At 32.5% G+C, this 18,766-nt stretch overlaps 1 long non-coding RNA gene across 2 annotated transcripts; it reads right to left on the minus strand.

Annotated features, from left to right (window-relative positions):
• Nucleotides 1-4,201: 4,201 nt before the first annotated feature.
• Nucleotides 4,202-7,494, minus strand: LOC113357523. Of its 2 annotated transcripts, XR_003363674.1 has the most exons (3): nt 6,364-7,494; nt 5,227-5,377; nt 4,202-4,413 (listed from the first exon to the last, which is right to left on the minus strand). It is a non-coding gene; the product is annotated as an uncharacterized LOC113357523 (long non-coding RNA). The 2 variants fall into 2 exon arrangements; XR_003363673.1 differs by lacking the exon at nt 4,202-4,413 and having other exon boundaries at nt 4,901-5,377.
• Between the last annotated feature and the right edge of the window lie 11,272 nt (nt 7,495-18,766).

An 18,766-nucleotide genomic window follows, 5' to 3' on the forward strand; every position in this document is an offset into this window, starting at 1 on the left:
GTTGCTTTATAGTTTCAACTTTCAGCTTCAAACCAACTGTAAAACTTGAGAAATAGGCATCATTTTTTCTGGGTAACTTTCCTTTTTGAACAAATTTTTTTTTTTGGAAGGCCATCCATATTCCAACTGTTTCATTTTAGCCTAAAAATAGATCAAATTGGAAAAATAAATAATTAAAGTATCTCTTTAATAAACGGAGGTAGTATATTGTTGTGAACTAGAACTAGGTCTTCGACTCTCACTAGGCAGTGGATACAGATGTGAAGTTGTCAGTTAGCTGTGCTGCTGGGTCAATTCGAAAGTTATAAGTGTACACCGTTTCTTCCCCGAGATGTTGAAACCTGTTTTGAGGCATACTCAATTTTTTTGAGGCATACTCATTCATTACACCATCTAGGGTGGATTTATAAGGGGTGTCTAAAGGTAGTTCAATTACTTATATATTCTTAAACAATTTAAATTACTAGAACGCCCTTATCCTCAAAAACCTAAAATCAAAAATCAAAATGAACTTTAAACTTAAACATCTTGGACTCCAATTCAATCAAGAAATTGATCAAGTAAAGCAAACACGAATCAAAGTGAGCGATATTGAAGTGCGAAATCCAAACCTCAATTGCTCTTAGATGTATTTTAGAATGTATGTGTAACAAACCCATCTTGTTTTTGATTGATTTTATTTTGTTTGATCGATAGAATATGATTTCAAAGATGAAATTAGGGTTTTCAGAAGATCAGTTCGGCTGATCTTGGAGTATCAATTTTGAGCCGAACCTAGTGTATGATTTAGAGAAACACTATGTTCGGCTCACGCGACTTTGCTAAATTTTGTTCGAATCAGCCGAACCTAAATTTGTCAGTTTCAGAGTGAAGTTCGGCTGACAACTTTTCAGCGGAACCTCAATTTTTTAAAAATATACCTAAGTTCAGCTGATAACTTGTCAGCCGAACCTAGGTATATTTTCAAAAAACGGAGGTTCGGCTGAAAAGTTATCAGCCGAACTGTTCATCTGGTCAGTAGATCTGGGTTTTAAAAATTCATTTTTTTGAAAGATTCAACTTATAAAAAGAAATTAAACCTCGTATAGAAGTCTACCTCTGATTTGAATCACCCATTTTGGTCACTTCTAATCACTAAAATCTCAAAATTCAAAACCCAAGTTTTTTTCACTTCTTCTTCTTCCTCTCAAAAATCCCAACTCTCTCACATAAATTTGATTTATCTACTAATTCACCACTAATAATTTTATTTTTAATCAATCCTTAAAATTCCTAACTAATCAAATCTAATCATAATCATTAACACTAATTATGTAAAGGTAGTTATGCCATTATCAAAAAGGATGGATAAGGGGTGATGTTGTTTTTTATTTAGTGACCCTATTTTGGCATTATATAGTATGCCTCCAAAAAATTCAGTATGTCTCAAAACAGGTTTCGAGATGTTACACCACTATGTGGGCACCTTGTAAAACCCAGATCTGGATATAGTGAACCCATTTGAAAGTGGTAAGTTCTACCTAAATGCACGAACCACCGAGAAAAGTTTGATGGTGTACACTTTTTTCTTACCCATAATACGGGTGTGGAGTAGCAGCGTCGGGTTTGTATGTATAAGTGTTTCACCCGATTAGGTCTCCATGGATGTTGCTTATTTCTTGATTGGTCCTAGGCCCACATAGTTATTTGTCCTAGGGTCCATCCATAATTTTAGTTTAACGGAGGTCCAAAATTCTTTAAAACATAGAAGAGACATAGTAGCCGATCCAAAAATTGATAGAAATTGAAACCCTTTCTTATCATTTTTCAGAGAGAAAAAAAACTCAGAGAAGAAACGAAATCAGTTCTCTTCGTCTCTGATTGATGAAGAGAAATCAATTCAAAAAGTTATCGTCGTCTCTGATTGAAGAAGATTAAACCCAAAAAAAATCATACAAACGTAATAAGATCTTTAGTCATACTCAAATATCAGTTCGATTAAACCGAAAATCATCCCACTAAAACCAAAAATCACTTCTATAACCTATATTGGACCAAAAATCAGTTTCAATTGAAAAAAAATGGTTGACACAAGAAGACAAAGTTTAAGAAATTCGAAAAAACAAAAATTAGAATCAACATCTAACATCTTGCAAAAATCAGTAGCAGAAATGCAGAAATCTCCAAAAGCATTAACGGCTAAAGGTATGTTCTTTTCTAGATCCAACATTTTATTCTAATTTTTGATGTGATGTTATGTTCTAAAAGTGCAGATACCATATACTGTGCTGATTTACTTTATTTATGTGATTTTCCATGCATGCAAAGGTAGGTTCTGAAATTGCAGATTGCCTATACTCTATTGATTATGTTCCATTAAACTCTATTGATTTTTTATGTTCTCTTATTCGATATTAAGAGTGCAAAGAAAGTTTCTGAAAACTGCAGGATGTCCATACTGTACTGATTGAATTTCTTTAACAATCCCAGAGGTGCAGATAGACTATATTGTGTTGCAGTCAGACTATACTGTGGTTTTGATATTTTGTCTTCTATAAATTAGGGTTGGTAATTGTAATTCTATGAGTTATTAACATGTACGTACAGATGATAATTTGGTGTATTTTTTGGAATGTAATAGGAAATCAACATTTTGTTTTGGTTTACATTGTTATGTTAGATTTTCAGAGATTTTTCTGAAATTGGGGCAACAATCAGTAAGAGGTGCAGATAGCCTATACTGTGGGGATTTCAGGATAATTGGAAGCGAATAATGATGTGGGACTGTAGATACCCATTGCAGTGTTTTGGAATGTCATAGGAAATCAAAATTTTGTTTTGGTTTACATTGTTATGTTCTAGTGGTTTTTGAGGTTTACTATCTTTGACAGTGCAGATCACCTATACTATAGTTTTGTGTTTATGTTATGATTCAACGTATTATTCTCTTATTTTGTTTTGTTTCGTTTTGATCTGTAAAGATCTAAATATGTTAGCAAATCACGCAGAATTTTAAAAGATAATCTAGTGTAATCAAAGATCTTTAAATAACAAGCCTACCAACTACGTCCTATGAAGAAACAAAATAGCGCTTACACTTCACATAACAAGCCAATATATCGTCCAGATGCCATAGAAAATCAACATTTTCTGAAATTGCAGATTGCCTATACTCTATTGATTTTTGATGTTCTCTTATTCGATATTAAGAGCGCAAAGGAAGTTTCTGAAAAGTGCAGGATGTCTATACTGTACTGAATGAATTTATTTAACAATCCTAGATGTGCAGATAGACTATACTGTGATGCATATAGACTACTAGTTTCTGTATGTAAGCTGAATGTATGGGCAATACGGTTCTTATGGTTTCGTGCTTACTTGGATGTTTCTTATCATGTTACGTTTTTGTTTTTCAGCATTTACAATTCACGAAATTGTCATAACATACTAATGGCCAAAGAGGGAGTCTACAGAGTAGGATTGCGCTACACTCTTCATAAAAGATGTATTCTCAATTCATGAGATATTACTTGGTAGCGGAATGAGCAAGGAGCTAGAAGTTCTATCAATAGGGAAGAATTATAAAATTCAATGTTTTGAAAATGCAAACCAGCTTTGGAGACTATACCTGAATCATCTACTTATTAGATGTAATTTTATGTAGCCAAGTAATTGATGTTTTGGATAGCCAATTAAGAAACAACATTTTATAAACTTGATTTTAGTGTTTGTTGTAATGTGTACCACCAAAGATATCTCCAGTTGTAAGTTAAGAGACAGGATTTTAGATTTTCTCTTATAGTTTTCTTTCATATTTAATTGTTTTTTCTATCTCGTCAATTAGACATGCATTTCAATGTGTCTTATACTAGATCTCTAACCAGTGCAGATCAATATTTAGGCAGTATAAGGCACCTGCACTCGTTTCTAACCACAACATACCTTTACTGGATTTCTAACAGGTGCAGCGGATCTGTATTTTATTTCTGACAAGTGCAAATGAGTTGAACTCGATTTCTCAGCAGTATAGATGACCTGCACTCATTAGAGGGTGTGCTGAAAAAACAAATTATTATAAAGGCATCGTCAGAAAAATGCCAAGATTTTTGTAAATTAGTAGCAGTTTGAAAAACATTAACTTTTCATATTTCCCTTTTGTTTTTCGTATAATTATTAAACATTTATATACACTAGAGAACACTAGAGAACGCTAAAAAAATCCTGGAAAATAAAAGACGATAAGATTGCTATACGAAAACGATTGTACGTAACTAAAAAGTTTCATTACAATTTCCCCTCAAGAGTATTTTTATAATGTATGATGGAAGAAATAAATTGAGGGGCATGCTAAACTAAGCTGACGCCTGTTATTAGGCTATGGTGCTTAAGAAGTGCCTCTGGAGAAAGTTCACGTCCTTGCAAAAGAACATAAACCTGACATAAGAAAATAATTCTAATTAGATTCAATTCATTAACTGAGGGAAGAATTTGTATGAAGTCCAATGCAGCTCAACTAACGAAGGTGTTACATAAAAATCCTAGTTTTCTCTAACAAAAAAAAAATATATATATAAACAAAACTTAAGAAAAAGATGTAAATTAGTATAATAAAGGAGGACGTTAGGTGGATGGTTGTAAAAATATTTCATAATGCAGTGTGACATGTATATGCTAAGAACGTACTTCTTCCTTTCTCAACTGTCAGTACATATCGGCTACACTCATATTTTCAATGGATTTTAAGCATCATAATAGAGATTGCATTCGAAAACACAACTAATTCCATCTAAAATCTATGCATAATGCTAAGAAAGACAATTCTTCCTTTCACAACTATCAGCACATATTGGCTACACTCGTGTATTCAGTGGATTTTAAGCATCTTAAAAAGGATTGTATTCGATAAATAACAAAAGGTGAAAAACAATCAACTAAATATAACTGCAACAATAAGGAGAAAACACTTAAGAGGTATCTGTTAGAAACTAAGGTGGAAAGTAGTTAAGATGGTGGTTTGGTTACTGGTTAGCATAGAAGTATTTGCTATGTTCAGTGCATCATATTATATAATCAACATATATACACTCGAATTAGTGAGTAGTGTAGTGGACCTGCACTCAATTCCTAAGCAGTACATATACTCTCAAAATTGACTACACTGCTTAGACATCTGAGTATATGCCGCACTGGTTATTAATCTGAGTATAGCTCCTCCATACTTCCTAGAAATGAGTGCAGGTCACCTACATTTGTTAGGAACTGAATACAGATCCACTGCAGGTGTTAGAAACCGAGTGCATCCCATGCGCTTCTTAGAAATCTGAGTACATATGCGCTGCTCTGGTTAGAATTTAAGTATATGTATGTCTTTTGCACTAATCTACTTCTTTAAGATTCCCTGCAGACATGTTGAACACAAGAAAAATAAATGTTAACAGATCCTATAAGTGCATGAAAACCAAGCAACCTATGTTGTTAGATTGTTCTTGCGTATATCAAAAATTATATAAACCTTTCACTGATAAAACACATATTAACAGGACTTTTATAGGTAGCTAGACAAGAAGGTCTAAAATACATATCAACAAGATAAATAGGAACATTTATAAATAAGACTTGAGGCTTCACCACATGTCTTATTCATAGAAATGCCGAGTAGTATAACATCTCTGGTGCGATTAATTTCGTATACGGAATAAAATATCCTTCGCAGCTACTCTATGCCACTAAATGACTCAGCGTATTTATTATGCACCGTTAAAAACTCAGTATAGTTATTCTGCATTGTCGAAAACTCAGTATAGTTATTATGCAACGTTCAAAAAATCAATGTATTTACTCTGCACCGTTGAAAAACTCAGTATAGTTGCTCTGACTATTTCATTGCATGCTGGAGAAATTGTAGCAGACTTCCTAATGCAGAAAAGTGATTACCAAAAACATTTAACCTTCTTATGTTGCCTTCAGAATGCCTTAGTAGGAAATGATCAGAGATGAGTGCAGGTCCCCTATACTGGTCAAAAAATGAGTACAGATCCGCTACACTAGTTAAAAATCTAAGTACAAACCCCCTACACTCAGGTCATGCTGGTAATTAATATAATCAATAGAGTGATGTTAAAAATCTTCGGAATTGCATCAGAAGTCGCAGAATAATGATTGTCATAAACTGTAATTAATTAATATGTTGTGACCACGTCATGAACTGTAAATGAAAAATAGGTAGTCAAGCATAGATAATGTATAATAATATGTATAGAAAGACTGTGGTCTGTTTAGCCACCATTAACAGAGACATGTTACCCATTAAGACAATTTCAATGATAATAACACCAGAATCAGTAAAAAATAAATTTAATTTACATAAGTAAATATCAAGCATACCGCTTATTTAAGTTCATCTACTGGCTCCATGATCCTTGAACAATCTATTCCCATCTGAAAAACATTGATTCCAGAATCTTCAGCAAGCTTCAATTCAGTATCAGGTCAGATCAAAATCTTAGTCGTTCCTCCTTGAAATCAGGTAGTTCTTATACAAGTGAGACACAATGAATGTGGTTCAAAACACAAAATCAAACTACTGCACTACTTAGAAATTGAGTAGAGTTTCGCCGCACTACCAGTGCAGTTTCCCTGCATTGAGTAAAAAAGGGAGTGCAGTTCAACTATACTTTTGACAATTCGAGTATAATTGCACTATACTGTCTACAAACAGAAGTGAAATTATTACAAAGATGATTAAAGAAAACATGGCATACTGAGCTTATACTGAAAAGTATAGTGTATATGCACTGATCAATTATAGGAAAAAAAATTAACGAAGACATTGCTGAATTGACATTGAACAGTATAGTGTGTATTCACTAATCAATTATAGAAAAAAGAATGAACTAAAACAATATTGAACTGAAATTGAACAATATAGTGTATATGCACTGTTAGATTATACACAAAATGAACAAAAACCAGGCAATTTAATCGCATTACTAAAGTTATACTGAACAATATACAATATATGCTCTCTTGGATATAAGCAAAATTGAATCAAAACGTTTCTAAACATTACTCACCAAAAATGAATAAAATAAAGAAACAAAAACTAAAAAACATTCTGATAAACCAAAGAAAAAATAAATCAAATCAATCAAAAAAAAAAAACAAAAAAAAAACATGCAAACTTATCTTATCTTAGTGCGATTTATATGCACTATTAGATCATACTAGAAATCAAAAACCAAAAGAATGTGATTAGGTCCGAAAATTAAAACTAGTTAGTGTTATACAAGAAATTGATGGGTAACATTAATCTAGGCTCTGTTGTTACGAATCTGAAGTTACAATTTAATCGATAATCAGTCACGAACCCTAGAAAAAATTTCATCATTTTTTCTTTAAAATCTTTAGCTCAAATGTTTGAAAATGAAAAGTTCATTACAGATCTAATAACCGATGCAAATCTAATCAATAATCGAAGAGAATTTCAAGTTATTAGGTTTTTGAAAATTACAACCGAATTAAAGAGAGATGAAACTTATCTTGTTTGTTGATTTTGTTGATAAATCTTTCGATAATACATGATGATACTTTCTTCACTAACAAAAATAATTTCAGATAGATTTTCTTCAAATCTTCGTCGCCAGAGCTCGAGCTCTAGGAAAAGAAAATGAAAGTAACGATGTAAAATGGGTGTGTTTGTATATACCTAGGGCAGTTTAGGTATTTTAAAAAAAATGCTCTATGAAACTCGCACGTGCCTGGACCCTGAAATAAAAAATTTGATCCGAAAAACTTATTCTGGACCTCCGATTAAACTGGGTTTCAGGAAAGGACCAGCCATTAAGCTAGCCCATCAGGATAGGACCTATTGGTAGTTTGTCAAAACTCGTTCTCAATCCGGGTCGCAGTATCAGGCCTACCAAGGTGAAAATATCATGAGGGATTTACTGTTTAGTCCAGAAAACCTGACCCGGATTACTGGCTAGTCCAGCGCCAAAAAATATTTACTCCCTAACCCAAAAATGTTTTGAAAAGAGTAAAATTACTCTACTAACCCTAGTATATAACATTACGTAATAATACATATGTTACTACATATTACATATATAGTGTACTTGTATACTAGTAGTAATTAGTAGTAACTAGTATGTAGTATGTAGTAATAACATATGTAATATGTAATATACTAGTAGTATGTAGTATGTAGTATGTAATAATAACATATGTAGTATGTAGTATACTAGTAGTAACTAGTATACTAGTATACTAGTAGTAATATGTTATGTATTGATACTACATATTGATATGTAGTATATTATCTATTGATACTACATATTGACATGTAGTATGTATATATTGATATGTAGTATGTTATATATTGATACTACATATTGATATGTAGTAGTATAATAGTTACTACTATATACTATACTAGTAGTAATATATTATGTATTGATACTACATATGTAGTATGTTATGTATTGATACTACATATTGACATGTAGTATGTTATATATTGATATGTAGTATGTTTGATATGTAGTATGTTATATATTGATACTACATATTGATATGTAGTGTTATATATTGATATGTAGTATAGTATAATAGTAGTAATTAGTAGTAACTAGTATGTAGTGGGTAGATAACATATGTAGTATGTAGTATACCAATAGTAACTAGTATACTAGTAGTAATATATAGTATTGATACTACATGTAGTATGTTATGTATTGATACATATTGACATGTAGTATGTTAATAGGATATGTAGTATGTTTGATATGTAGTATGTCATATATTGATACTACATATTGATATGTAGTATGTTATGTATTGATACTACATATCAAAAAAAAATTGTTATGTATTGGTACTAGTTACTACTAGTACTAGTTACTACTAGTACTAGTTACTACTAGTTTACTAGAGTAGTATACTAGTTTAGTATAGTAAAGTAGTTACATAATTTACTAGTAACAATAAGATATTATTGTTACTACTAGTACAATACATATTAATATGTAGTATCACCGTATTGATACTACTAGTATGTAGTAACATACTACTAGTAACATTTACATGTGTTGATACTAATTAGACCTGGAAGGGTGTTTTAGGAATTTATAAAATACACTTTATAGTCTCCACGAAGTTTTTGGACTAGAGAGTAAATAATCTAGTCCAAAAACATGTTTTTGGACTAGAGAGTAAAACTTTTCCACGGGTGGACTAGCCATTAACTGGGTCTGTTAGAACTGGACTAGCCAGTAATTCCTACAAATGTCATTCTAAAGCTCATCTTCTAAAGGTTGTTGTTTTTTTGTGAACAAAATCTACGTTTCAATATTTTATTAAAAAGTAAAAGATAAAAATACATAATAAATCGTACGTTCGTATTTTTGAGAAAGCATTCGAAGAAATCTACATAACCAGTATAAACAATATAATCAAAATTATTATTTTTTAAGAGAATATCCAAAAATGTTGTTTTGTTAGGCATATACATCATTCAATGAATACATATGTACCTTGAATTCGCTTTTTCAGTGGCTTTCATACGTACATAACATGTATTTATTTTTTGATGTGCATAAACTATGCATCAATATTTGAAGTGCATGCATCAACACCATGCATCCATGAGTTCAAAGAATTCACAGGATAGTGCCAAAAATAATTTATCCGTTTTTCTAATGCATTCAATAATTGCATATATACAACCTGCAATATAATCTAAAAATTTGTTTCTTAGGCTTTTATAATCTAAAAATTTAAGAGCTTGAGAATAATTAGTTTGTTGATTCAGATGAACTTAACGATAACAACGTTGATTTTTTTGGTTGGCTGGATGGAAGAAACCATTGTTATCTAGAGTGGGTAAAATTACTCTGGTCAACAGTGTATTAGCAAGTTTACTTATCTACCTTATGTTTTGTACGAAATTCTTATCATGTTCTTAAGAAGCTAGGAAAAATTATGAGAGACTTTTTGTGGGATAATAACAAAGGATAAGAAAATTCATTCGATAAAAGGAAAAGTTTGGAGGTCTGGGTATAAAAATTCTCTGAAGAAAACAAATCATGCTTTACTCTCTAAATGGTCTTTAAGGTTTGCTAGTGAGGATAATGTTCTATTAAGAATCATTATTCTAGAGAAGTACTGAACCAATCAAGGAACTCATAAGTGCTTCCATACGAGAAGAAGGGGAGGGTAGCAGCTGGTTACGAGAAGTGGAAGCCTGGTTGTTCTGGGCATGTTAGCTTTACCAAAACCCTAAAATAAAACTCAAACCCTAAAACGAGAAAACGCAGCAAACAAAAGCGAAAGGGAAGTGAAAACAACGAGATTTGGTTCCGAAGGTGGGACAAAATCGGTTGAAAAACAAAAACGAAAAATAAAGGTGAAGAAATCATGGTGAATCTGGTGCATAAACCTGGTTTTAATTTCATAATTAAATAATATATTATTATTTTAAGAAATAATTCTTAATTTGGAGGTTTAATAATTGTAGATTATAAGTACACCATCGACTAATTTTATAGATATATTACATTGACTAAATACAATACAAATACAAGCACTCAAAGTATCAATCACAATACAACACTTTTTGTTACAGTATAACAACGTGACTCCGGATCTTTTGAGTGCTTTGATTTTTGTTTTAAAAGACCAATATTGAATCATATTGTGAGAAAATTGAATATGTAAAAAGTTTATTTTTTTTTTATTTTTCTAGTAGCGTTATTACTTTAAATATTACAAATATTACTTGGGACCTATTAATGGTTAAAGAGAACTTTTAAAATGTATTATTTTATGATTTTATCGGATTTATTATTTTGGCACTAACGGCCCTAATCGGGACCATGAAATTTTATTATTTTAGTGAACATATCAATGAGGGAAGTTCAGGGTTCTACTACGGCAACTAGTGGAGGAGAGACTATACCACTGAAGAATTTGCCATGTAGTCATCCTTTTTTTGAAATTTTATATGAAAAAGAAAAAGAAATGAAACTTTTAGAATTTTATAATAATAAAAAAATAATTTACATTATTTTCCAAACTGTTTGTTGTATAACTCTAGTTTTCTATTCTTTTTTATTTATTTTTTTCTTTTGGTTTTATCTACATCCTCTTAAGTTAATATTTAGTCCAGACAGTATGTTGCTTATTATCCCACTATCAACCACTCCTTCACATGGTGGAGCGTATGGAAACTTTGAGGTAAAAAGGTGGTGGTGGACGCAACCTCTAATCGGTAGTCCTTATTCATTTTGAAGGAGTGACACTTCCCATGTCCCTTATTCCCAATAGAGTGAAGATATATAAAAGCAATCGTAGGTCCAAGAGGCATGGAGGCAAGCCCTAGCTAATGATGGCTCAAAATTTATTTATTTTCTTAATAAAATATATAAGTTTCTATATAAATAATAAGATAAAAAAAGATCAATTTTCAATAAATAAAATAATTTCCCTTAACTTGTATATATCGCTAACACTATAATATGAAAATTTACTAAACAAAATTTTAATAGTTTGTCAATCCTGCTGTATTTTATGCGTTATAATTTACTAAAAGTATAACTGTTTTATTCACACGGCATAACACAATAAGAGAATCTTCCATTCAAGGGGTAAAAATCTTAAAATAACATGATACATAGGATTTAAGATTTTTTTCGTCAAATTTTCATCTCCAATACAATGGTCAAAATCATAAAGATAAATGACATGACTAAGTTGAGGTAAGAACATCTCCAATGCAAGGGATAAAGGTCTTAAAATTGTATGAAACCTAGGATCTAATAGCACGTTTGGATATAAATTTGTTTCTGATTTTTGGTTCTCCAAAAGTAGAAGACAGAAGCAAAACTATTTTGCGTCATAAAAAGTTAACTTTTTTGCTTTTAGAAGTCGTTTTAAAATTCTATACCAAACTGACTTCTTGCTTTTCGACTTATAGAAGTCAAAAAGTAACTTCTGAGTGTCATCCAAACGCACTACATTTGTCAACCAAATTTTCATCTCCAACATAAAGGTCAAGGTCATAAAGATGTATAACGTGGCTAAGTGGGGGTAACGGAGAAAGTTTAAATAAGACATTTTTTATGACCTTGGTCTTAAATCATACTCTAAATTCAAATAAAGTTGGTTAGAGAAGACTTTGGCCCTTTAGGGATTGGACATGAACTTTAGGTAAAAAGTTCCATCTTTTGTTTTTGTCATTTATAAATGACCCCCATAAAAAGAAATGTTAGTAAAACCTCCACATAAGATTACCTTGACCCTTTGTACCGAGGAAGTTCTAAAGGAGAAAGTCTAAATAAAACTTTCTCTATGACCTTGGATCTTAAATTTACACCATAATCTTGCCTCTATATTTAAATAAAATTGAGAATTGAGATGAACTTTAGGTTGAAAGTTTTATCTTTTTTTTTTTTTTTTTGTGATTCGGCAATGAGCCGCACAAAAAAATAAAATGTTCATAAAATCTTTGCATAGGATACATCGACGAAACCAGGAATTAAAGGCTGGGAATTGAGATGAACTTTAGGTTGAAAGTTACTTGGAAATTGAGAATTGAGATGAACTTTAGGTTGAAAGTTTTATCTTTTTATTTTCTTTTTGTGATTCGGCAATGAGCCGCACAAAAAAATAAAATGTTCATAAAATCTTTGCATAGGATACATCGACGAAACCAGGAATTAAAGGCTGGGTGGGCTAAATTCCGCCCCCCAGCATTCATCTAAACTACGATAAAAATAAATACAGTCAAATAAATGAAGGGAGCAAGGTGTTGGCGCGCAACATTTGTAGTTCAATACTGTAATCCACATGTTTTACAGTAAGAAATCTGATTTGAATTTCTAATTGGCTGACATTTTTATTTAAAAAAAGAGGTGCATAATATTTTGTCCTTTTCTTGAATTAGAACACACTGAATCGAATCCATTTACTTTATAGCTATTTCAAATAACAACCATGATATGAATTAGTCTAACAATATATCTAATTAAGGAACAAAGAGGAGTTGAAGTTCATTTTATATATGAGATACCTGATACTTCATAAAATGAAATGAAACGAAAGAAATTGTAAACGATAAAAAAAAGTCAAAAACAACACACATAATTCGCAAGCATAATAACAATCTCTGTAATAAAAAAGGTGGTGTTTGACTCTGAGATTTGGGAGTCATTAGATGGTCAGGATTGAGCGGGGACCATGATCTGGCGGTCAAAATCATCCTGATCGAGCTATGACTTGGACGGCTAAGAAATTTCGGGTAATGTTAATGGACGAGGCGTGGTTGAACGATATATGGGGTAGTTGCGTCGATTAAAATCTAATCTTCTATAGACAGATTTCTCAAAACTCTCTCTTTTCTCTTCGCCTCTCTGAGAAACCTAATTTACTCGGCATGGTGAACCCTTATGGTTTCTAATCTTTATGTCTCCTCGCCAATTATATTCTTCAATCCTTATCTTTCTACTAATTGGCGACTTCAGTAAGATATTTTTTTTCTAATCAAGAAAGGAGAAATTTATTTGATGGAGAAGAAAAATTTAGAAATAACCAGTTGGAAAAGATTTATTCAAAGGATAAACCAGTAAAATATTAAGGTTCCTTACGTTTCTAATCATATGGAATTTTCAATTTTTTCTATAATTCATGATTCTATTGTTTGTGTTTTGCTTACGATGACCCTTTTATTGGAGTTGTTTTACAAATATGAGTAATGAATCAATGATGATGATATGTTTGGTTTTGAATCAATTTTTGTCTAAATTCTGTGCATATCATAAGGGATGCTTTGTATATGTTTGATAAAAGGTCCAAATCAATAATTATCTTTACATTACAGTTTGTTGAATCAGAACATGGTGTATAGTTAATAAAATTTATGCCTCTAACTGACCTACAACTTCTTTCTAGAGGATTTCATATGATAATTGAGCTTTGTCTCTTTTCTCTTTCTCAATATTTTAACTTTACGGTACTAAATAATTTACCTTAACTTTTGTTATGTTTAGGTGCACACTGCAAAAGATCTATCTTTGTTTCCCAGTAGCGAAAAAATGCATTGGATGAATGCCCGGGGATTGAGAAAGAAGAACTTGGGAATCCTATGGGTGGTTACCAAGTTTATGGTTGTCTCAATTATATACCACATAGCCGAAAAGGTAATGAATTTACTATTTTTTTTGTCTCAAATCTTGATTCAAAATTTTGAATTTTCTTTAATTACATACCAATAAGATTATTTCAGTTTTCTTTATCAAAACACGAGTGGGTGGTGGTCAGTTTTGCGTAAGTGTTATGGTTGCTTATGTGTGAATTATTTGACTCCACAATTGCTCCCTTTTGCAGGTTATGGCAAATATGAGAGGGGTGGTAGCAAAGGGAAATAGTTGTGAGAAGGGTAGACAAAGTTATTCCTTACTCTTACTCAATGTTGAATAAACAAAGTATGGGTCATTTGAGGAACATTCAAATCAGGATCATCAAATGGATGTAAGCACCACACCAAGTCCTGTACTTTTTACTTGCAAACTGCATTATAGGACGACTTGCCTTTTCCTTCATTTATTTGTTTTTTGTGATGAAAATAGGTAGGCAATATTGATTGTTAACGTGGTTGTATAGTTAATTTTTTAAATAGATCGGCACTTCAAATACCTTGTTGTCCTGCCAGGACTTGCACATCATCTTAATTAATTTATATTATTCTCCTATCCACAACCAACAAGTATTTTTTCATGTTGCACCTCTTTTGCATTTCAAAACTGAAGATGCGGCGATAGGACACAAATGTAGGTAAATATTCATAAAATCATTTCCTTTTTAATGATGTACTTGCATTTATTTATGTTGCTCCGAAAGTAGCTCCTTCAGCTTCAGCCACTTAAATATTCTTCGTCAAACGAATTGCATGTTCTTCTAGAAATCCTAGCCAGCTTTGCAATAGCAAACTTTAAACAATGTAGTCTATTCATATCGTAGTTCTCGAATAGCATCTTTTGTATGCTTAATGTAGCAACCAGTTTTGTAGTACAAAACTTTGTAGAATGTAGTGTATTCATATTGTGAAATTCGATTTTTCTTAAATACTAAATTGGATTTGGTTATAATATATTGGATTAATCAATTGATCTGCAAGAGATTAGTTCTACTCAGTGATTTACAATGGGTAACACCGGTATAATTCTTCAGTGCTAGCTCCCTCCTGATGCTATCTGACATATATACCCTATGGATGATTTTTTTGTTTTACTTTGAAGCATCTATGGACTATGGATGTATTTGAACCCTTAACATTCATGGATCAGTCTTGGATAGGGCTTCCTAAACAATATGTTGAATTACTGTATTTTATGAAAGCTCCGCTAAGTTATGCCATGCATGAGAATTTCCGTCATGAACACTGATTAATGATTTAATGGGGGTTGTAGTAATAAAGGTTCGAACTATAAGACTTGTGAAGGTAAAGGATTTTTTTAGACTTATAAAAATATATATACAAAATATTAACAATTTTGGGCGAGAGGTAACCAAGACACTAGATTCCACTACTACGCAAGATTGAATGATAAATATTTCAAAACTCTATTCAATTCTTAAGTCCTCTTTTATCTTTAATTCACTATCAATCATACAAATTCTCAAATATTATTTGTAAACCTTAAGCATAGATTATCAAGAGATTAAACCAAGCATAACCTATCAAACTGAATAACAAATAATTAAGACAATCATTCAAACAATTTAAAACTCTGCAAAAGCAGCGATTAGGTGAATTATATAATTAAATGAAATAGTTACCCATTTATGTTGCGTGAATAGCTTCCTCCATTGCCTTGGTTACGAGGGAATTAACTCATCATGTTGGAAAACCTCTCAAAATATTTTATTAAGCTCAATTGATGTTTACAATAAAGAGAAAGATAAGTAAATGTTCTAAAACAGAATTCTGCGACCCACAGAAGGCGTCCAAAATGAACGACAAAGCTGAGGTGCTGTTGTCGCTGAAATGCTACGACCCACACCTACGACCCACGGACGTGAGTCATTTCCACTGTTTATAAACGACTGCTGCTGCGAGTCCGTTCTTCGTGTTCTTGGTGTTCTTCATCAGCAACAGCAGCAGCAGCAGCAGCAGCAGAGTTTGATCAACTCTTGATTTCTGCGTCTGTGGCTCTCCTCTCTTCTCCCAACTCTCGACAGCCTCTCTAGTACTCCCAGGGAACATATTTATACACCTACAGCTCGTTGAATCTCCCTCAATTACTCCATATAATCTTCATTACTCGGTGTTTAAAGAAAATATTTTCCGAATATTTTCTTCCCTGAAATGATTCTCCACGCGTAAACAGCCTCTGATACTCCCTTATTTAGCTTCTACACGGTCCAAAAGTGTGCTAGAGTCCTCCATGCATCATCATAACACGTCCGAATCCCTCAAAAAATCCTCTCAAACCCGTGACTGCCATGTTCTCTGATGATGACTTGTTTAGCCGATTCTAGCCAAATTCGATCGATTCTGACACACATACTGTATTCCTTAAGATATATCACATCTTCCTACCAATTTTTAGCCATTGAATCGCACCACAACACCTTCATTTTGTTGATTGAAAATCTGCCAGAGAGAGAATATATTTTCCCGCCAAAAATGAAATTTGAATTATGAGAAGAAAAGTGTCCTCCCCCCTAATCCTGTACGGGTGTCCCTTTAGCAATTGGGGTGGAAATAGTAATTTTGGGGTGGAAATAGTAATTTTTCTGGGTTCCTCCGGTACATTTGTGGGACGCTTCCGGTGCATTTCTTGGGTGCCTTTAGTACTTTTCTCCGGGGTGTAAATCATCACTTTTTTGAGCTCATTTCGCCGCAAAGGCTTATTTCTCTAAAAACATCTACAAAAACACAAAATAACACAATAAGTACTTAATCGAGTCTAACAATACAGAATATTGAGAACAAAATAGACACATAAATGCGTCTATCAAACACTTTATGTAGCAAGTTAGGAGTGCCTTCTGAGCTGCAGTTTCTTGGTTCTATATGGTTCAGTCATTTAAAGGTTATAAGTTGGCAGAATTACGAATCCAATTTAAATTTTAGGTTTCTTTACAAACGAATGATACTTTTCCGTCTATATCTTAATCATGGCTTCCCCGCAATCATGTTTTTTCAAATTAACGGAAGTGTACTTAAAAATATTATGTTTTAGCTTCTTAGACATGCTTATACCAGTCTTACATTTGTGAGCTATTTAACATTTGATTCATGGGGTGGGTGCTCGCGGATTAATTTCTTGGGTATCATCTGTTACATACTTACGTGAGGTTATTTGCAATTATTTGGGTAAACTTGGTTTATAAAGGTGATGGCACATATTCTCTCTCCCACTCTCTTTCTCTATATATATATATAGCTTTGTTGCCAATTCTGTACGATCCTTCTACGATTTAATAGTGTTCGCATAAAAGTTTCATAGGCTCATAAATAACACGAGTTTGTTCATTTGCAAACAGGTTAACGTACAAGATTTGAAAGGAGAATGAAGGTGGTGTTGTCAACAAGTTCAGACCAATGTCACAGCTACAATTGCTCTAAGAGAAATATGACATCTAAGCTTTTGTTGGCAAAATCCTTAGTTCCAGACCTTTTTCAGGTACAGATGATCATTCTTTATTAAAGGCATAACTCTATAACTCCAGGCTCCATTGTTTCAGTCATTTACTTATCTCTTTTCATGTATTTTCTTGATTTTTTTCTGTTCCAAATGCTTTTGAAGCATCACAATATATCGTTAGTCAGTGATTCAAATTAGACCAACTATAAGATTCATTTTGAGATGATGCATATTACGTAGGGCTTCCTTCAATATTTTCTCCCTAGGTGAGTGCCTCAGCATGGCTCCATTGAACCAACAATAAGATCCTTGCATGTAAGATATCTTTCTTATTTATTTTACTCAAAGATCAGTAATTTAAGAGTGACCTGAACATGAACAGAGAGTACTCACCGAGTTTCGCTAATTTAAAAGTAATTTGTTTTGAAGATATGTTGTCAGATAATCATAGACTAGATAAGTTTAATGGTGGTAATTACAACCTACAGGCAGTTTGAACTCTGATTTAAGAACCACAACCATCACTTTTGATACCATAGAAACAATGAGTCTCAGTAGATGACTAATCTTGATGTGTTGACTTGATTCAACTAATCCAAATAGCCATGTGGAAGTAGCATTCACTTAAGTTACCTCTAACTGGTGTTATTGTGGTACCCTACCAAACGGGTACGCGATTTTATTCTCAGCTTGCTTATCTAATAGGTTTAGCGAGAACAGAAGACAGAAAATAGAAAATGGAGGAGCTGATGATGTTTTTGTTGAGGGTATTAGAGATGCTGAGACTAATAGAAAATAGAAAATTGGAAGGGGTTTATGAGTTTGTACATGCAATCCAGGTAGGGAGGGGTGTTGTTTTATCTGTTCAACTTATGAACTGTTCTAGAATAGGAATCTCTAAGGTTCACTTTCTCATTAATAGAAAACGGGAATCTATAAGTTCACTGTTGCATCTTTGCTTTCAGTTGAAACCTGCAAAAGCAATTCAGAAAGATAACTATGCTTTAGTAGATGGAATTCTAGATCAAAATTCCAAATTAGATAGGCACGACGAGGTGACATTATTAGAACTATCTATGTCTATGACATTGATCAACAACTTACATCAATAGGTTACGTAGTCTCACATTCAAGCTTCTAAA

Source organism: Papaver somniferum, chromosome 3 (assembly GCF_003573695.1).
Source record: "Papaver somniferum cultivar HN1 chromosome 3, ASM357369v1, whole genome shotgun sequence".
Classification (NCBI taxonomy): Eukaryota; Viridiplantae; Streptophyta; class Magnoliopsida; order Ranunculales; family Papaveraceae; genus Papaver; species Papaver somniferum.